At 36.0% G+C, this 15,901-nt stretch overlaps 1 protein-coding gene across 1 annotated transcript in view; it reads right to left on the bottom strand.

Annotated features, from left to right (window-relative positions):
- The window catches only part of CHRM2 (cholinergic receptor muscarinic 2), a 127,999-nt gene that overhangs the window by 27,322 nt on the left and 84,776 nt on the right, over positions 1-15,901 (bottom strand). The window lies entirely within an intron of this gene.

Here is a 15,901-nt window from a genome sequence, read left to right as displayed (position 1 = left end):
ACTTATGAATTTATTTTTGCATGTATAATTTGTATACACAGTATTCCTTCTCATCTTAGAAAGGGAAAATAATAATATAATACTAATCTGTGTACTTGCTTGAAGAAACGTGTAATAAAAAGAATGGAACTGTTGTAATGAATAGAGAGTGTTATACACAATCCACAAAAACAGACAGAGAAGAGCTTAACTGAAGTCTGAATGTGGTTTTTTTTTTGTTTGTTTGTTTGTTTTTGGTCTGAATGTGTGTAAGAGAATATTTAAGTAGCCCTAGAGAGGGCAATTTGGTTATGACTAAAAAAGGAGGAATGCAAATCGAATAGTCTGATCTCCTGGAAATATTCCCTGGTAGCTCTAATCGATAGATGCATCTTTGTCTATGCACAGTTTATTCATTTGCCATTAGCCCATCCTAGGCCATTGGCACAGCTGTGGTCAGTCTGCAGTGCAGTGGCAAATAAGCTGCCCTGAGGTTCATATCTTCAGCTGCTAGGGAGGTGTTAGGTAAACACTGGATTTCCAATAAATGATGATAAGTTAACTGAATGTCTGAAGAGACTAGGTATAGCTTTGAGAAAAATTTTCTGCAGACCTATCTGCCGAACTCTAATCTGAATAGCAAGGATAAGTCCTTGATTTCAGAATGTGTGAATGTAGGGCACAACATGTAACAGTCTCCTACAGGTAGAGAAAGAAGCATGGTGATGGGGGGAGAGGACGGATGGGTGGAAAAGAGAAGGCATTTCTGAATGGTTGTCCTGAGCCAAAGAATGAAGTTCTGAATGTTGGCTGCTGCTGTTCCTACCCTAGCCCTCTCTGATACTCAGGAGCCAAGCGGGACAGGGACTGCCAGCCTGGACTTCAGGGGGAAAACAAAGGGAGAAAGGAGAAAAAAAAGAAAGAGCCGTAACAATGAAAAGATATCTGGAGATAGGAAAAAACTTTTCATATAGTTTAATTTAAGACATTAGCAACACATTTTCTCAAGTAAAAGACCCACCAAGTTTTTGTTCAGTTTGTTCTGGCTTTCTAATGTGATTTAGTTTTACCTGGTACAAAAGGTGTTTAGATACTTTGCATAAGATTCCAGGTAGAAGTAAATAAGTGAATGCACATAAACAAATTGTGTTCAGTAAAAGATGGGTATACTTCATATACAATCAGAATGATTTTGAACAACTGTAAAACTTCCATTCAACTCAGGACTGGAAAGTGTTCCAATGGACAGGGAGACCCGGGTAAGTATTGTACTATGCAGGTGCTGCTGACTGAGCTTATTGAAGAAAGGGCCTGCCCTGAGGATTCAGGGAAGAATTATTTGACATTTTCTTATCTCCTTGTCTAAGACATTCAGATAAAGTTTTTAATAAGATAAATATTGTCAAAATTATGATCAGGCAAATTATGGGAGGGCAAAAATGACTGATCCTAATTGACCAAACATGTCTTAAAGGATGAACCAAAGATGTAAGAAAGGAGGAGGCCTTCTTGCACAATCAGTATATGTACTCTGCTTTCCTTTGCTCCTATATTCAATACAAGGTTGGAGCTTAGAATTTACTGGCAATGAGATTGTGCCTACAAGCACCTTGCTCTTATATGTATATATAGGTTGAAGAATGAATTAAGGATAGGAAAGTACCAATATGACTAACTTTATCTTTGAAGAAAAATAAATGGGGTAGCTATAAAAGTAAGACGAGAGGGATGATTAATGCTTATTTTTTTTTTCTTTACAAATCAGCCAAAATAAAGAAATGGCTTTTTGGTACTGCTGCAATCATGGGCTCAACTTCAAAGATAGTGATGGGGCAGGTTTGGGGCCTGCTGAAAAGAGTGATTCTCTCCTTTTCCATCCCTGTCCAAGCATGACTCATAAATCAGCTGATTGGATTTTCATCTATTTCTAGGATAATAGAGAAGTAGGTCACTTGATGTAGTTATTGAAAATCCATCCATTTATATCAAAGAGAACGGTGAAGGGTTGTCACTACCCTCAAGATCTCCCTCTTCTCTGTTTTTCAAACTTTTAAGCAATTGAAAAGCTATTAGGAGATTTTGTTTGCCTCACTCACTGGGTAAAAAATTACCTCAATATGAAAGCCTATCTTTGCCAAAGAAATAGAAAAAAGTACTGGTCAGTACCTGTGGCTCAAAGGAGTAGGGGGCTGGCCCCAGATACCAGAGATGGCGGGTTCAAACCCTGGCCAAAAACTGCAAAAAAAGAAAAAGAAAAAAGTACTAATGCAATCATATGTGTCAACTTACCCAAAGAGTTCTGCACAGCAATTGAGTTCCATGTCTAATAATTCATAAGGGTATATGCCATAATATTGGCCTTCTACAGTGGGATACTCTGTAGGGAACTTAAGGAAATTCTCAAATTGTAGTATCTCCTAAATATAATACAAAGAGATTTAAGCTACACTGAAACTTACTCTAAGATGCTGATCTAGGTCATGGCTTGTAAACACTCTTGTAAGACTGATATATACTCCTGTCTTGCCCTGATATAAATTCCATTTGTTTCTCCAGTGCCATTTCTCAAGATGTTGCCAATATCAGAGATGGCTTTCCAACTTTACTCCAACAATCTCTGAAATGCTAGTAGCTGTTCAAAAGTCATACGACTGAAATGCACGTGCACATGTGTCTGAAAGTTCCCCTCAGCACCAAGTGTTGGTACTTTGACATCACGTTTCTAAAACCTTACTACGATGTTACACCAGCAATCACAGCATTGATTCTATGGAACGTTAACTAATGCCACAAGTTCTGTAGAATAAATCATTCCAATGCCAAAGAAGCTCAGGAAAAAGATCTTACCCTCAGCTCCTCCTACGGTGAGTCACGTGTATACTGGTGTTAAAGACACTGCAATAAAGCCACCATCTAGCTTAAATTTATCAGTATTTCTCAAAATTATTTGAAAGAAGAACACGTCCTCTCAAAGAATATGTACAGATATCTTATAGAAAAAAATTATACCATGGAACATACTATAGGAACACTATGCTAAATAAATTAATTTGGCAAGAGAATTTAAATAATTTAAGTTTCCTGGGCTTTTCAGTAATCCCTGTACCTCCTTGCAATTGTGCTTACTGTTTCTTGTTCCTGGAATGAAAGTCTATGATTAGCAACCTACCCACTGCCCTGCCTCATCTTTAGTTTGAATGAGACCTTTCAAGTCACAGCTCACAAGTAATTTCTGTGGGAAGCATTTTCTGATACCCTAGGCCTGCATCACAGGCCTATCTCTGAACTCTTCCAAAATTATGCATTAGATTTAAATTAGCGTTTACCATTCTTTAACTTCTCTGGCTGCACCTTATTCCCTATTATAGACCTAGTGCCTATTCTAAGATTTTGTGTCTGGAAAATAACAAGCAAACCCTTTGTAGATGGATGAGTGGGAAAACCGGAAGGAAAAACATTCAGAGAGGCCTGTCCTCACAGAGAGAGGTTTAGGGAATCAGTAGAAACCACAGCTTTGCTGTATCATCAGAAATCTCTCCCAGAGAGAATGGAGCTCATGCAACCATTAAAATGATGGAAGTGATTGTAGGGGACAGTAAACTCTTCATCATATGAGTAAAAAACCCTTGGTATAATTTATTCACAAGTTGCGTACTAATCTGCTTTAGAGGGAAGCCATGTGGAAAGCTTGGATTCCAAAGCAAACAGATGTTCTTTCTCCCATAATGGTGCCAAGCTGCTTACATTTTTTTCTTCTAAAAGCCAGTAGTAGTACACATAGTGCAATAGGAATTTTATGCATTTTTATGGAAAACAACGACATCATTTAAATAGTCAATGGACTACATTTCCAGAAAAAGAAGAAAAACTTAGGGCGGCGCCTGTGGCTCAAGGAGTGGGGCGCCGGTCCCATATGCCGGAGGTGGTGGGTTCAAACCCAGCCCTGGCCAAAAACCACAAAAAAAAAAAAAAAAAGAAGAAAAACTTTATGGATGGAATTAAGGCAATGTCTGTCCTTGAGAAAAACTCAATATCATTTGTGAACTAGTTAGAAAATTGTTGGCATTGTTCCAGCAACCAAGCTCTGATTCGGGATTTGGGGGTGAGATCGAACTCTACAACAGGGAATAAGAATTCCTCTTTTCAAATAACCTTGCTCTGAATAAAAGCAAATCCAAAGGCTCACCTATAGGACTCTTGTGTTGTCACTAATATTCAGTACCTCAAAATTTCAGGCTTGATGTGCAGAATGGACTCCAAAGTAGTTTCTCATCTTTTATTTTTCCCCTTTATTTTGTCCTACAAATAACAAACTTCATGCAGAGCTTCAGATCCCAGAACGTGCCCAGTTCACATACCTGCTCTATCACATGCTACCTGAGTTATTTATTCAAGTCATTGAGCCACTTTATTTCTCAGTTTAGATATCTGGAAAACGGGAATAATAATACTCTCTACATCACGAAGTAGCAACATGATTAAATTAGTTTTTAAATGTCTAGCACTTATAATAAGTACTAAGTATGAGTTATTATTAATTGCATTAATATTAACAGTGTTAATATTTTATCACCCTAAAGCAGTAATGTCCCTAACTCCATCTCCTATTCAAAATTTCCCAAGGTCTTTCTAAACATAAACTCCTAAACATGGAAGTCCTCAATCTCACATAATACTTTATATGCCACTCTTCCTTGATGTTTGTTTTAAGATTCCAGTCTGGAGATCTCCTAAATATACCTTAAGTATGTTTAGTCCTCAGCCCAACATTAAGGGTTTGTACACATGGTTCACTTTTCATAATATACCCCTTCTGCTTTTGCAATTAGCCAATTCTAACCACTTTCAAGGGCTAGTTCTAATGTAACTTCATAGGGAAGATTACTCTCCTATCCCTGTAATCATAATACCTGCTTTTCAAACTAAACCAAACTTAACATTGATGTGTATTTCACATAGAGGTATCTTAATGTATCTTTCTTGAAAGTAGGAACAAACCCCCATTCTCCTTGAGAGTATTGGAATTATCCTAGTGGACCTATAGAATGGTTAGAGAAGGTGATAAATACCCATAATCTGTTTTCTTGTTTCTATTAGTTGGCTCTTTTATTATGGGTATTAATCTTCCAGGCTATATTCCAAACAATGCACCAGCTTGCAAAAGTGAAGCTAATAGGAAGAGATAAAATAAAAGGGACTATCATAGCACTCCTTAATAAAGTAGCAAACATTTTCCCCTTGAGATTAATGCAGACCTTGTTTGAAAACAATAAAAAATAATGTTTTAATACTTGAGAATGCCATTGTGAAGATTTTATTGTTCAGTTTTATGTTGTTTTAATGGGACATAGCAGATTCATTTTTCCAATCTGTAAAGTAAAACCTTCCTCTATCGACTCCCTCCCCATCGTCCATGAAGATCATTGCTAGTTAGTTCATTTATACTTCCTTTTCGCTCTCTCTGTCCTTTTCTACCAGCATCAATGATAGAGAATACACAGATTTCTCCACGGACAAAAATAATGTTATTTCAGAAAAGGGCTACGGAACACATCTAAACCTTTTTACTCTTACCTTTGACTAAGGAAAATTTCTTCCTTCTGGGTCGAGTGACTGTAGAACACAGTTGGGAAACAAGCCAGTGAGCTCTAAGTCACTTTGGAAAATTGCTTTTTCCTACAGAATGCTGTATGTTCCACTCCTCTGATACCCCAGCTGGCATCCTGACATCTTCTGCAAGGAGTCATCTTCAATTATTGCCCACTCTTCTGGACTTTAAAGTACTTATTTTTTAGCATGCATGATTTAGAAACTAATTATACTCTGCCTTGCATTGTTCAATCCCATGTGGCAAGTTAGTAACCTGGAAATCTTCCTTGAATTTTCTTACAGTTTTAAACTTTTTTTACCCCTAGGATACAATTCATTTTATATCCTGTGTCAGTCACCACAGTCACCACATTTACATTACTACGATTACTATATGAGTCCTGAGTTCCCATCAGTTTTTACTATTAAAGGCTGTCTTGCTGGTTTCCCTGGCTTCAGCCTTATTCACTCTAATTTATCTTCTGCCCAGGCCTCTCAATGGTCTTTAAAACTTACATACTTAACTATGTCATTCTTCTGTTGAAAATTACTCAGCACACAATAAAATCCCAAACTCAATGGACTAAAAGAACTTTCATGGGAAAGTTCTGCTTAATTGCCATGCCTGGTACTGTATTCTCCCACACTATACTGTTCCTTGAATAATATGCTGAAGCTGTAGCTGAATTAGCAATGTAGCTATTGTAATATGGCACATGCCTTCAAGACTGTGTGCTTTTATTGCACATTTCATTGTGCATTCTAATTGTAAAGTCCCATTGCTTAAATTTTCCCTCCTTGTCTTGACTAGAATCGCCTCTTATCAAGCAAAACTCTCCAATCACTCTGCAGAAACTTAGATATTATTTCTCCCACAACTGGATATATTTCCAGTACTTTTTATTTATTTCCACTGTAGCAAATTAATTTACTGTTAGGCAATGGAGTTTTTAATTCTGTGGTCCCAAGATACAATGCTTCAAACAAGCACCGTATCTCTTCTGCTTAGCACGATGTCCACTCTAGAACATAAAATGCACTCAATAAATATTTGTTGGGTAAATGAATATCAGATCCACTTACCTGAAAAACACCACCCTGAGAACAAAGATCATGATTGCCCACCCTCTGTGTGCCAAAATCAGTGTTGCTCGGTAGAGGCTTGGTGAGTACTTTCTGGTAGATATACTGATTTGTTTAGATGACATAATCATAAGTCATGCTTTAATTTTATTTCTTTATATTTATGATGGGTTTTCATATATAAGAAATTAACCAAAATATGAGACTGCAGCCAAGGCAGAAAGTAAATGAACAATATTGCAAACTCTTTTCTTTTCAAGAAAGATGATTTAACTATTATCCATTCTTAAGAATCCGACAAACTGTTTAATACTGATTATAAGTGATTTGCTAATACTTCAGGCTGTTGTATTATTATATTTTCTCTGTTGTTCTACATTGGGATCAAATCATCCCAAGAGCTATTTAGCTCTTTAGAACAAAGTGTGCTGTGACCAACAAATAGGTACCTTCACCATCACCACTGCCATCACTGTCATCGCCATCCACTGCCAAGACCACCTTCATCGACAATTCAGATGCTGGTCACCAGCACTGGCCAAATTCCAGCCTAATTCCTTCAAAGCTGAGTTACCATCTGACAGAACTATCCATCCCATTCTTTTTTCTTTCATAAGAAATCAAATCTGAGAAAATGCTAGAGGGAATGGAATCTGTGGCCTGGAAAGCAGAGCTCTTGGCAAGCAGCGTACCGTTGTGTCACTGACAGAAGGAGAGAGGATAAATAATGGAAGTGCCACAGGCTATTGTTTCTGGAAACAAGATATATAAAAAAATATAAGCTTTTGTCCTGTAGGCTGGACAAAACATGGCAGAGACTCTGAGAAGGAGGAGAGATGAGGCAGCCTTCAAATAAGCACAGACACCAGGACCTTCCCCCAAGGCAGAAGATGGAAGAGACTTTTGAGAAACAAGTAAGAGTTTCGCTCACATATAAAGAAAATAAATCTTTTGGTTTTGCTTTATCTTTAAGTGGTTTTATGTGATTATGAAGGATGGCCTTTATTGAACTTTAGGGAAAAGGCCGGGGGGTGGGTAGTGGTGTGCTATGTTGACACTTCCCAAAACATCTGTCCTTCTATTCCACCCCTGGCTCAGTGTACACAATGTCCAAACATCAGGTCAATCAGAAACAAGACAGTCACACCACTTTGCCCATTTTAGAATCATGTAAACAAAGCAATAGTTTTCAAATAGTTATTTTGATTGACCCAGAGAGTTCAGAGATTTAACCACTGCTTACTCCCTTTAGAGATGAACATCAAAAATACAGATGGAAGTATTGTGTGGGCAAAAATAAAAATAAACAGATTCTATAACTTGTAAGGAACACAGGCAATTTGTAATTTGTCTTTTTGTTCTAATGCAGATCTTCACTAAACTTAGGAAAGACAGACAGGAAGCACAACCCGCTTTTGTTATTTTAAGTAAACCCATCCCTGTCCCTTTAATAGGCCCCCTGGTATTTTTGCAATTATACTTTTCTGCTATATTTTACTAAATTTCTTCAGTATGTTTTTAAGTTATAAACTTAAATCCCTTGAAGTGGTGTGATCTAAATTTACAGGATAAATTTACAGTTAATTTACAGTTAAGCTGAGTTCTAACCTAGGCTGGCCTTTCTCTCTATTACTTGAGGGCAGCCATTTTATTTTATTTTATGTTTTTATAATATTTATTTCAAAATATTGGGAGGTACAAATGTTCTTGTTACATGGGTGAATTGTATAATGCTGATTCAAGGGCTTTTAGTGGCCTTGGCACCAGAGTGCAAACATTTCAGTTTTAATGGACTTTTATTCTATCATCTAGAAAATGGACATTTTGATCTAGCTGATTTCTGAGATCTGAAGTCCAGTTTGATTCTAATGTTTCCAAGTCTCTATGCTGGCATAGTTCAGCAATTGGTTTGAGAATCATTTCATTCAATGTTTAAGCCATTTATTCAATTCTTATTTTTTTCCAGACAATGAGCTTAAGAGGATGAGGAGTACTTAACTTACTTTGTCCAATTGACATTTTTTTTTTACATGTTTTATAATTTGGAAATGCTAAAAGGATATTGAATTCACTCTATTTCACTGTTTCTCAGTGAAACTAAAGGGTTAATGGGGCTCAAGCAAAACTTCTGAGTTGCTAATGAGCTGGGTGAGTGAGATAACAAAGAGAAACCTCAAAAGAGAAAAATGGCCTTTTCCCCTCTACAGTATTGCCAGGGAAGTTTTAGAGAGAGTAAAGGTTTTTAACAATCAATTATGGAGTGAATAATTATATTTAACCTGCTAGCAGAAAGTAGGTGCTTATTAAATGCTGCTGAATAATTGAAGGACAGAAGGTAAATCAAGCCAAGATTTAGTTTTTGTAGACTGATGTGCTCAGTTAAAGAAGTCTATGACATGATCTTTATATATAAAAATACTTTAAACCTAATTGAAAAAGAATTAGCACAGCCACCAACCCCCTATGTATTCTTACGAAAAGTAGCATATGAAATGGAAACAGTTTAAGATAATAGTAAAAGCCATGTAATAAAGATGAGTAGGATCTGAATAAATGGGAGCAGGACACATGTTGTAAGGGTGGGAGTCATGAGGGAAGAAGGAGTGTCATGAAAAAAGTGTGAATGAACAGATTTAATTGAAGAAGTGGGGTCTTCTAAGACAGTAAAAAGAGATAAAGCTAGAAATAGGGCCTGGAACTAGACCACAAAGGCACACTTTCTTATTGACTGAATATGTCCCCTCAAGTCCTAACCCCTAAGAGATGGTATTTGGGATGGCACTGTTGGAAGTTAACTAAGGTCAGATGAGGTCATGAGGGTGAGGACCACATGATGGCATTAGTGACCTTATAAGGAGGGACAGCAAAGAACTCCTCATGTGAGGCACAGAAAGAAGATAGCCTTCTACAAGCCAAGAAGAGAGCCCTTACCAACAATCGAACAGGCTGCAACCTTGATCTTGGACCTCCCAGTTTCCAAAACTGTGACAAAATTAATTTATGTTGTTGAAACCGCCAGTCTATAGTATTTTGTTAAGACAGTTTGGAAGATTAATGTGCAGATAGGGTACATGTTAGTTTATGAAAAAAGAGGAGGCCAAAACAGAAGAAAGATGGAATGGTGGCAGAACCCAGGTAGAAGGCTCTCATACTAATGATGAGTGATGATGGAACACTTGTAAGAACCACAGCATGGAAGAAATCATCAGAGTGTGAGAACAAGCCCCTATCAAGCCTGTACATAGAACCCAGCAGGTGCTAAGATTTTGTAACTATGTGGGAAATCCAATGTAAATCTTTGAGGATCTAGGGGCCAGCAAGGCACAGGGTCAAACTTGGATAAGCAGGTGGTCAAGAATTTGGAGACACATAAAAATCAGAGTTCAAAAGGCAAGTAGTGGGTCAAGTCAGACAGAGAACCAGGAATTGGATGGATCCAAATAAAAGAGTGAACTTTAGTCTCATGCCAGATACAAAATTAGGAACCCAAAGAAACAGAAAAGTTGGGGTACTATTAGGTAAATTAATGTTTTATTCTTGAAAATATTCATGATAAGTCATCATTTGTTCTTGTTTTGAACATTTCTAGTGCTAGAAAACTATCAATTATCAAAGTAGCTCATCCTAAGTTTGTACAGGTCTAATTAACACGTTAATCTTTATTCCAATAGGAAGTTCAGCACATCATCTTTAAAAGAATCGGTCCTAGTTCTGCTCCCTGCAGCTATCTCGGGTATGTTTAACATCTATATAGCATCCCTCAATTAATTGACAGTGACATTCCCTGCCTCTTTCCAAGAAAATATCTCTTACTTCCTTCAAGCATTCTCATACAATTTAGTTTCAATAAATGCACTGGACTAAATATAATATTCCAATAGACTCTGATGAGTAGAACAATTTCAGTTTTTCTGTGAGCATAATATTTTCATGAATGCTCATATAACCAATATAACACATTCAGTGTTAACTGGTTTATGTTAATTATTCATCCATGATATAGAAAATGACATAATTTACTTCTTTTCAAAGGCTGAATAATATTTCCTTTATATATCTTTATCCATTCATTTGTTGATCAACACTTAGGTTGTTTCAGTATCTTGGCTATTGTGATGAATAATGCTGCAAAGAACTTGGGAGTGCAGATATCTCTTTGACATACTGATTTCAGTTCCCTTAGATATAGACTAGGAGTGGGATGGCTAGAGCATATAGTAGTTCTATTTTTAGCTTTTGGAGGAACTTCCATACTGTTTTCCACAGTGGCTATACTAATTTACATTCTCACCAACAGCATGCAAAGATTTCCATCTCTCCACATCCTCGTCAACGCTTGTTATCTTCAGTCTTTTTGATAATAGACATTCTAACTGGTATAAGATGATATTTCCTTGTGGTTTTAAATTGTATTTCCTTGACTATTTTTGATAGTGATATTTTTTCATACATCTATTGGCTGTTCAAGAGGTTATGGCCGGAGGAAGGGCAATAGGGACATTTGGTCAAAGAGTATAAATATTCAGTTAGAAAGTAGGAATTAGTTGTTAAGATCTATTGTAGTAAAAAAATGGTAAGTATGTGAGGCGATTAATATGTTAATTAGCTTTATTTATTTCAAAATGTATACATGTATCAACATATCACATTATATTTGCCATAAATACACACAATAATTATTTTTCAAATTTAATTTAATTTAACTTAAAAAGATGAATCAGTGAACACAATGTCCACTTTTCTTACTTCTCAAACTCCCATGATATTACCTAAGTGTGTGTATATATAAAGACACATAAGAGCTAGAAAGTTACTGGTAGTTCCAGCATTTCACAGAAATTCTTAAAAGGTTGAAATATATGGAATCATATTAGAAAAACAGAACATCACAGAAGATTAACTAAAAGCCTCATAGAAATTAGAGAAACAGAGAACAAGGATAACACAAGGAAGGAAATAACAAAAAGGGGGAGACAGTCCTAGATCTAAACAAAGTCCTAATCTTCAAGTTGGAGGAACTTTAGGTGTATTTAGTGTTAACGTGTAAAACATTCAACTTTTCTCCATGTGAGTTATTAAGCCAGATATATTGTCCTGTCCTTAAATAGTCAATATTTTGGATCTCTTTAAAATCAATTTTTTCCATTTTTTATTGCTCCATGAAGTCAAGATCTTGTTGAAGACTGACTTCAATATAATGCTATCCATTTCCCACCTCTGTTTGCATTATTCACACAGCTGTAAATCACGTCCACTTTGATATAAATGCACCCACAAAAATGGCACTAGGTAAAAGCTTATAGCACTCTAATCAGGGCGGTAACCCATAAGGTTGCTCCAAGAAGTAATTGATTTATCTTCTCTGGATAAAACTGTTCCATCATGTTTGAGCCACACTTTACCCCTCTGTCTCCACTGTATAGACCACATACAGATTCTGAAAATCATTATCAAACGGCTGGTTATAATCAAAATGTACGTGACCCATGTCTTTCTTCTAGTATATCAGTTCAGAACACTTTATTAGATTTTTACTGATTTATTCTTATGAATTCCTGATTTTCCTAGATCATCACTTCCTAATTTTCAGTAAACCCCTAAACCATCACTCTAAACAAAGTGTGTGCTTGTGAATGATACCAAGCTCACCAGTATGTAAGTTTTAAATCTTTCTTTTCCTGCTTTCTGAATAACGGGTCAACATTTTCATCTTGCCTATGTTATGATACTTCTTTCATCCTACAGAATTTCTCAAGTTTCTGACACAAATCCATGAGACCCTAAATAAATCATTTTAATACCTACACTTAATTTCAACTCAAACAACAATTAAAATAAGGGTTCTCATGTCCTGGGATATTTCTAGTGCCATGTGAAAAACATCCAGTTATAGATCAGTTGTTTATGTTACCAGTTGTATCAAAAACATAGGCAATTTTTATACCATTTCCGGAATGTGTACAGAATTATGTCCACAAGTAATAATTATAGTAGTTGCCTTTCTGGTGGGAAACTGAGACGACAAGAGGTAAGACAACCAGGCAGAGACAAACACTGTGTGACTTTGTGTCCCTTCTCTATTTTGCGTCTTGTTCACCTACTCTTTATTCAAAGGAATTTTAAATAGTAAAAAAGAAAATTCTAGTCACTCTCAGTATTTTGGTTTTGGGGAACCAAAAACAGTTAAAAGTGGGAACGAACATAAATGCCAAATGTTTACTTCATCATCTAAAGACATCACAACTAAGTTACATCACCATTGCCATTTGATTCAAAACAAAACAAAACAACAAAAAGATATCTAAACCTGCCAAAACAAAGGAAGAAAATGTTAGAATAAAGGACCGTCCTTTAAGCTGAATAGAGTTTTATGAAATAAACTTACTAAATTATTTTTATTTTCATTTTGCAGAAGACAAATATTTAGGAGTTGGTAATTCAAATCACTGACTTTTTATTCTAACTTTCCCTTTTATGGTATCAATTATTATTGTGCCTTTGTAGTTTATAGAATATTCTCCTTCATAGGAAAATGTGAAAGTAAAACAATATTATCCGAGTTCTAGTTTCTTTCTCTACTCTGTTAATATTATAGCATATCCTAAGGGGAAGGGGCCTAGATTTTCTTTGTGTTTATTCAATAAATAAAAGTTTAAGGTTATTTCTGCTACCTTGTGATTCTCTTTCTTTAAAAAAAATCACATTTCCTTACAAATATTATTCCTACCATTCAACATTTCATTCTTTTATATTTACTTTTTGTCTGCGTGCTTCATATCCAATGTTTATATGTATCTCTTTAATACATGAACTCACTGTAATCATGACTTTTGCAGTGACTCCTGGGAGGCTGATTTCAGAGAATGACATTGTGATACTAACTCAGATGAAAGCTCTTTGAGAATTAATTTGTGTGTGTGTGTAGAAGCTTCTTTTCTGTTTTCATCAAGATTTTAATTATTTTGTCCTCATTACATTTCTAGACCTTTCCATTTGTTTTGAATTATTTTTTCACTTAGAGTAGATGAGTTTGAAATTTTGTGTATATTTGTTCTGTTTTGAAATTTCTTTTACAAAATGTAACACCATGCTTAATCAGATGGGCTGGTCACCCTCTCTGACAATCTTATTCAGTGTTATATGCACAAGTCAATTTGCTTTGGATAATAAAAAATAAACCCATAGCATCAATATTATTCACTACTTCCTCAACTATTGAATTATAAATTCATAGTAAAACAAGATATCTCTTTCGGATTTTAAGCTGTCTCTATTTAAAAAAATTTGACTCCTAACCAATACGTAGATGTTTGAATTCCCTCACCATTAATATACCGTTTCTGCATCAGCTTGTATACCTGGATTCAGAGAGCATTTTGACTAGACAATATGTATAAATTACCCTAAATACCATCGCCTCTATCTCTATTATTTTATTATAATGTAGAAGCTCACCACAATATGAGCTTATGCACATAGTGCAGAAATTCTGGCCCAAATGCAGAAATTTTCTGCATTAACTCATAGATTTCTATGCTTTAATTCTTGACATTGAAATCCTACCATTTGTATTCCAACTGTTTTAAGTATCATTTCCATGGCTATACATCAGTCATGAGTTCTTCTCCACAAGTCTTTCAATATTTGTAGAACTTAATAATACCTAAAGGCCCCTTTCTCTAAATTATGTGGAAAGGGTTCACATGGAATAAAGCTTCCTTCCTTTTAAGGTAAGTAGAGATTGTTAGTTTTGGTCACCTTAAATAAACTGTTTTCTTTTTTCTTTTTGAAATTTATTTATTTATTTATTTTTATTGTTAAATCATAGCTGTGTACATTAGTGCAATCAAGGGGTACAATGTGCTGGTTTCATATACAATCTGAAATATGCTCATCAAACTGTTCAACGTAGCCTTCAACATATTACGGAGAGAAGAGAGAACAGTACACCTGCGGGTGTTCCACTCTGTGGACACTGTACTCTGATTCACAGACTATATAGGTGGGAGCAATTCTGTCTTAATGGACTTTGTGGCTCCAATTTTTCTGTCTGCAAAGGGAAAGGATGTAGGAATCCACTATTTCCTCTGGGAGACCGGCAAAAAAACAAAAAAACAAAAAATAGAAGAAGAAAGAAAGAATTTTGGCAATGCTGACTAGTCTCATAATATTTTCCTGATTTTGCAGGCAGGCCGTGAGAGCTGCTTTGCTCCGAACCCTTAAACCGTGAAGGTCAACCTAGGACCATAAGAAAAAGGTTTTTGGCAGCATTCAAAATGCTTTCCAGAGGTCATAGAATGTTCAGAGTTGGGTTAATCTTCATTGCCTACAAAATCTGTAGGAGGATAAAAGTTATGTGCATTAGAACAAGTTGAAGTAGAAGTGTTCTGCGGTGTAGCAATAACATTGAGTGTATTTCCTATAGAAGTGCTTAATTTGTTTTTCATTCCCTTTTACAAATATCTTGACATTAGATGGACCTAGGAAAGAATTTTTGGTTGGCCTTTTTTTTTTGGTGAATATATATGGACTAGGGGAAAATGAACAAATTTTCCAAATGTGAATGTTCCTCAAATAAAATCTATTTCATCAATTATTAAACGTCATATGAAATCAATCAAACAGTGCAGTTTGCAAATAGTAATGAGCGGACCTCAGTGCCACCTACAGAAAAGGTTATTTCTGTTACAAAATTCAGAACCAACCCTGAAACTTTTGACACACAATTGCTGTAATAGGAGTTATTTAAAGTCTATATATAGAGGGTCTCATTGCTGGAAGCACACTAAAATCATCCCAAGAAGTTTTCATAGTAATACCTTTGCACATGTTCTACCCACGTGATTTTGATTTCATGCTCCACAGTGGGACAGCAGCAGCAATAGCTTTTATGTTCCCCAAGTAATTTTAAAGTACAACCAGGGCTGAGACCCCTAGTCGTCTAAATGATGTCCTTCCATGGGACCAGGTGAACCAGAGCTGAGGGGACGAAACTAGATTAGGGGAAAATGTGTCTTGAATAAAAGAATAATTAATGTTTTACATTAACTGCAACATATTCTTCCTTCATTTTTCACTGCTGGACACGAAACATCTGAGACACCAGGGCCCTCATAGCTTGTGGGTGAATTAACTTCTTCCTGAATTCCCATGAACATCCCTTCTCTGGCCAAGCTTCCATGACCCTCCACCTGCCATCAGAGCTTCACTGCTGTCTTTTTAAACTGTTTCTTCATTACTCAGCAACATG

Source organism: Nycticebus coucang, chromosome 11 (assembly GCF_027406575.1).
Source record: "Nycticebus coucang isolate mNycCou1 chromosome 11, mNycCou1.pri, whole genome shotgun sequence".
Taxonomy (NCBI): Eukaryota; Metazoa; Chordata; class Mammalia; order Primates; family Lorisidae; genus Nycticebus; species Nycticebus coucang.
This window is presented reverse-complemented; position numbering and strand designations above follow the sequence as displayed.